Source organism: Pogonomyrmex barbatus, unplaced genomic scaffold (genome assembly GCF_055798465.1).
Source record: "Pogonomyrmex barbatus isolate J1 unplaced genomic scaffold, ASM5579846v1 scaffold1, whole genome shotgun sequence".
Classification (NCBI taxonomy): Eukaryota; Metazoa; Arthropoda; class Insecta; order Hymenoptera; family Formicidae; genus Pogonomyrmex; species Pogonomyrmex barbatus.
Window position 1 is genome coordinate 9,015,632 of NW_028297098.1, and position 6,000 is coordinate 9,021,631.

A 6,000-nucleotide genomic window follows, 5' to 3' on the forward strand; every position below is an offset into this window, starting at 1 on the left:
GGTTTTGTAGTCATCGATAAAGACAGCGCGTTAAGGAATGGTAGATACAGACGAGGATTTAACGATTTCGCCGTGGTATAAAGCAATCAGTTGTGCTACGAGGATGGACGTTGACGCTGCTGCGAGTATGAATGTTGACGCTGCGGCTGTTACGGACGTCGCTCGGCAGGAAAAAACGGCACGAGAGATCGCGAAGACTCAGAACTCTATACGTAAAAAGTACAGAGAGTTAAAGACTGGTGAGATAGAAGAGGAGATCGCGCTGGAGAGGCAACTCAAGCCGTTGAAACGAATTGCCGAGAACACCGCGCGAGACGAGTCGACCGAGGGAATCGACCCGATCGCGTTCGTCGGCGCTAATAGGAAACGCGAGACCGATGACGACGACAAGCCACCGTCTAGATCGACGAAGAGACACCTTTCGACGAGATCGCCCTTGATCGCGACGATGAGTCCTGCGACTAGAAACAATTCGGAAGAATCGATCTCGAACGCGCAATGGGGACCGTTAGGTCGCAAATATATGGGCGCGCTTCTAAGCGGGGACAGACAGAGCGAGATCGATCACGTTTACGGGGTGTACTTCGACTTGGCTCGATGCTTGGCGACAGGCGATTCGACGTGACCGCCGACGACAGCGTGATCGTGGGCGACACGCGATATCCGGGTACCCCGGGCTTATACGAGTTGATCTTCAAGAGACTTTCCGACGACGCCGTGTACACGGAGAACGACAAGCAAACGTACAAGAGTATACTGTTAACTACGAACGCCCATCGGCGTGGTCGCAACGCGCTTATGCCCATTCTAGGAAACAAAGGTTTCAAGTACAAGCATATCATCGCGCCGCTATTGCTCGATAGAGACAAAAGTGGTGCTGGTACTGGTAAAGCGAGAAAAAAAGGGATCGACTCTGTTCCATCCGCTATGCGGGTGAGAGACAAAGGAATCGAATACGTTCATTGGGACGATCCCAACGAACTGGTGGATCGACTCCGATTGCTCGACGCTTCGCACCGAGCTGGTAACAACGCTCATGACAACGAGATACTCGATCATCGAGAAACTTCGCGAAGCCGGCATTATTATAAATTAATCGCGTATCGACGAAACGAGCCAGTCGATTAATGTCAGTGAGGAAAAAAACAATTTTAAATTGTATATCTTATTTACTATTAAATATCGTCGAAACATACGATCCGAGGGACGTGAAAAAAATGTTAGCTTCGAGAGGCGACGACTCGTTGAGGAATTGCATGCTCTGGCGAGGAGAAATTTTCCGTGAAGACGTGTCATAATTCGGGGATACGACGATCTATGACAGGCTGACATAATCGAGATGCGTCCGTACTCGAGTTTCAACAGAAGTCATCACTACATACTCACCGTCATCGATGCGTTAAGCAAGTACGCCTGGGCCGTACCGTTCAAGAACAAGGTCGGAAGCAAAACGGCTAACGCTATCGCTAAGATAATGCGAGAGAGCGGAAGATGCCCGAGAAACTTGCAAATGGATATGGGAAAGGAATTTTACAACGCCGATGTGCAAAAACTCTTAAAAAAACACAACGTTAATCATTATTCCACGAATATACGGTGTTGAAGTCATCGATCGTCGAACGATTCAATCGCACGCTTAAGAATGACATGTGGAAGATGTTTACGCTCAATGGCACTTACAAGTGGATCGACGTGCTATCGCGTCTCATGTCAGATTACAACGCGCGCAAGCATCGCACTATCGGCATGCGACCCGCTGACGTAACTTCCGCGATCGCCAAAAGACTCTTGGATACGGTATACAGAGCGATAAAGATCGCAGGTCCAGTAAAATTCAAAGTAGGCGAATCGGTACGCGTGAGCAAGTACAAGACAGTTTTCGAAAAAGACAGTTTACACGCCAAATTGGACCACCGAGGTGTTTAAAATCGTTAAAGTGCAGCGTACTAATCCCGTAACTTATCTGCTAAAGAACTATCGCGGAAAATCGATCGCGGGCGCGTTCTACGAGCACGAATTGCATTGCGCGACTCATCTGGACGTGTATCTCGTAGAGAAAGTACTACGCAGGAAGGGAGACAAGGTTTATGTCAAGTGGTTGGGATTCGATAGATCGCATAACTCATGGATAAACAAAAACAGTGTGATTTAATTCATTTTTTTTATTTTACAATGTATTAAAAAAATAAATATACACTGTATACATGTATACAAAGAGTTTTTATTATTTTTATCTTCCATTACATTTTTTTAATTATACATGTATGCAACTTACGAGATGTAAAATTACATGTATTATAAACAATATATGTATTAAGCCGAGTATACATTAAATAAATCGAAGAAAAAATTAAAGCTAATTCCTCAGCAAGCAGGATCTTGATTGCTATTATAAATTTTACATATTATATAAAATAAAATTTGAACAGCTAAATTTTATTGTAAAACTACATATAAAAACTACAAAAAATACATATATCTATACTACATATATAACAGTATCGTATATAAAGCTACAAAAATACATACGTTCATAGATATATACGTACATAGATATATGATACATACCAGGTGTATGCATAAGTTTTTTCCGGTTTTTTAGTAAAAAAAGACACGTAATTTTTCAGGGAAATTAATTTTTTTTTATTCAAAATATTGGCCATCGGCTTCTACACATTTCGTCCATCTTTCAGGTAATTTATGAATACCATGCCAGAAAAACTGCTTGTCTTTTGCGGCAAACCATTCGTCGAGCCATTTTCCTCGAAATTGCTGAAGTGCTGCTCTGCGAGCGCGTGCCCCATTGATGCGAAGAGGTGATAGTCAGATGGCGCCAGGTCTGGGGAGTACGGCGGGTACGGAAGGATGTCCCATCCAAGCGATTTCAAGGTGTCTTTCACTGGTTTTGCTGTGTGAGACGGCGCATTGTCGTGTAACCAAATCACTTTGCCATGTCTTCTGGCCCATTCCAGTCGTCTTTCGATTAATGCGTGGTTTAAATTAATCATTTGTTGGCGATAGCGTTGTGTATTAACGGTTTCGCCGGGCTTCAAGAGTTCATAATACACAATACCGCTCTGGTCCCACCAGACACAGAGCATGGACTTCTTGCCGAAGCCATTTGGCCTTGGTGTTAATGGACGGCTTCGCCAGGTGAAAACCACGATTTTTTCCGCTTCGGGTTTTCAAAATAAATCCATTTTCCGTCACCCGTCACAATTCGATACAAAAATAATTTCCTTTCGTGGCATTGAAGCAGCATTTCACAAGACTTTGCGATTTTTTATTTGACGTTCATTCAAATCGTGTGGGACCCATTTACCGAGTTTATTGATCTTTCCCATTGTTCGTAAACATCTGCTGATTGTTTCTTGTGATACATGTAATGCTTCTGCTAATTGCCGTTGAGTTTGAGTTGGGTCATCATCCAATAACTCCTGCAATTGCTCGTCTTCGCATTTTTGTGGTCTACCAGAGCGCTCACTGTCTTTCACATTGAAATCACCACTTTTAAATTGTCGCAACCATGTCTCACATGTTCTAATCGATGGAGCGTGTTCACCATATGTTTTTACCAGCAAACGATGACTTTCAACAGCCTTTTTCTTTTGATTAAATAAAAAAAGCAATGCGTGCCGCAAATGTTCTTTTTCAGGCACAAAACTCGACATGATCACTGAACGATAAAACAAAGACGCTAGTTTTTGGCGGACTCAACTTGTGTGTGTTTGTAGTTTTAAATGTCAGACGAACAAAATGATGTATGTGTCAAATTAATATGCTGCGTACTTTTCGCTGGCGACATCTCTTAGTTAAACCGGAAAAAACTTATGCATACATCTGATACATACATACGTGCATATATGCATACATATAAACTACATATACAAATATATAAAATATATGTACATTGTATAAACATGTATATTACAATGGAATCCGCCAATGTCCCCACGGTAATGTCTTCGTCGAGTCCGGTACGATGTATCGTTTGTCATCGTGCGGACTCAGAACGATTTTCGACGGACACTGTATATATTTGATGTAGCTTGGATCTTATACATGACTGGCGACGAGTCATTTCGATCTCTTCATTCAAGCACCGCGTGTAATCATCGAACATTATTGTTCGCGCTACGACGTTATTTTTTACATCTTTCGCCTTTTTAATGTCTTTTCTGCCGTCCACCCTCACCGCGTACATCTTCGCTCTGAGTCCGACGAATTCTGTCATTATCGCACCGTTATTCTCATCCTTCATTAAACCGGGTATTTTTTTATTCACGAGAGGCATCCCGTACGCGTTGTCCGGTGGATAATCGCTCGTATCGAATCTAGCGATATCACATTTCATCGTCTCGTACACATCATCACATTCGGTGTGATATACAAGACTACTGTCTGTGTCGGTGTACATGATCTTACATTTCTCACGATACAGCAGTGACATGTATTCGTGGTGAAATTTGTACAAGCAGATTTTCGATATGTCAAGTATACACATACCCACGTAAATCGGCTTGTTGAATTTCACTTCGAGTTTATGCAGTTCGACGGCGATTAAGTTTTCCGCAAAGATGCTGCGGCTGTGGAAATTTGGTTTCGCGATCATTGTTTCCGCGTCATATCATCCACCCCATTTGGTCAAAAGTTTAATGTCGACGTGATTGCGCACATTTTCCATTGTTTTACCGAATATCGCGTTGTTCATTAATTTGTATAAATTTTTTTCGAAATTGTTTTTTGCGCACGTTCTAAAGTGTGTATTGAGTTCGATGTAACCGCGGAGCCAGGCGGATTGAGCAAATTGTAGTACGCGATGTATCTTTGCGATACGAAGACCATGGCACGTACATTGCTGCAGGTTGCGATAATGGATGACGTACCGTTTCTTATCATATAATGTCGCGAGAAGTTTATCCTGCCGCGTGCCAAGTGGTTTATCGCGCGTCGGACAAAAAGGTAGGTCAATGTGTCGATCGTGCAAATGATGCGGATACTCGAGATCGACCTCGAGAATATAACCTGTAGGCGAATCCGGAGCGATCGCGCTTGCGTCAAAATTCTCAACGTCTTTAACCCATCGAAATTCGGCATAAGGCAGCGGTTGACACATCGCCCATCCGTACAGATTGTTCACGTCATAGTACATCAAATATGACGACGATTTCGATGGGTCGTACGAACGCATGTACTTGTTATTGGCCTGCGCGTATCTGCCGGAACATTGACTGAGACCGCCGCGTATACCACGTTCGATAAACATAACCATATCGATGTCGGTGAGCAACATTCGAAAAAATACATGTATATGTGTATATTGTAATATATATATATATATGTATATGTATCATTGTATTGTTGACGTGTTATTCTAAATACGTTATTTGCGATAAATATCATCACATGCCTCGGTAGTCGAAAGGATAAGATGCCTGCCCAGTAAGCAGGAGATCCAGGTTCGATTCCTGGCTGAGGTGGTATTTTTTCGCAAAATAATTGCGAGTTTTCACGACTGGTTCGTGGTCGGGCCCCGCTGTGACGCACACCCTCCCTTCTTATCTCAAATTTTACACACGTATGTTTCAGCATGGTGTCTCACGTGAAACCTGGCAATGTGTAGTAATGAGCGGGATCGAGTCTATAACTCGCGACGCAATTTTTGCGGAAATTTTCAAAGACATCGGTCTTGAGATATAAATCATTGTATTCACCGAGTGTTCGGATGGAGAACCGCTGCCAGACGTTCGCGGCGTATGCGTAATCATTCTCCGACACCGTATCACCGGTCGACGAGTTATAGAATGATTCGCGTAATGGTAAACGCGTGTCCTGCAACTTGTCCGCGCGATCTATGTATTCGTAGAGAAAGACACCTTTACGCGTCAACAAGTCAAAATCTTCGTTTGATACTGTGGAAAATTCGGAACGTAAAATTTTCAATTTTTCTTTTGTTAGAAAAGATGCCAATTTATCGAGGCGGGTATTTAAAAATTTGTA

The 6,000-nt window shown here is 42.9% G+C and overlaps 1 non-coding gene across 1 annotated transcript; it reads left to right on the top strand.

The window, feature by feature from the left end:
• Nucleotides 1-5,408: 5,408 nt before the first annotated feature.
• On the top strand, nt 5,409-5,480 carry TRNAT-AGU (transfer RNA threonine (anticodon AGU)). The gene has a single exon. It is a non-coding gene; the product is annotated as a tRNA-Thr (tRNA).
• Nucleotides 5,481-6,000: the final 520 nt, after the last annotated feature.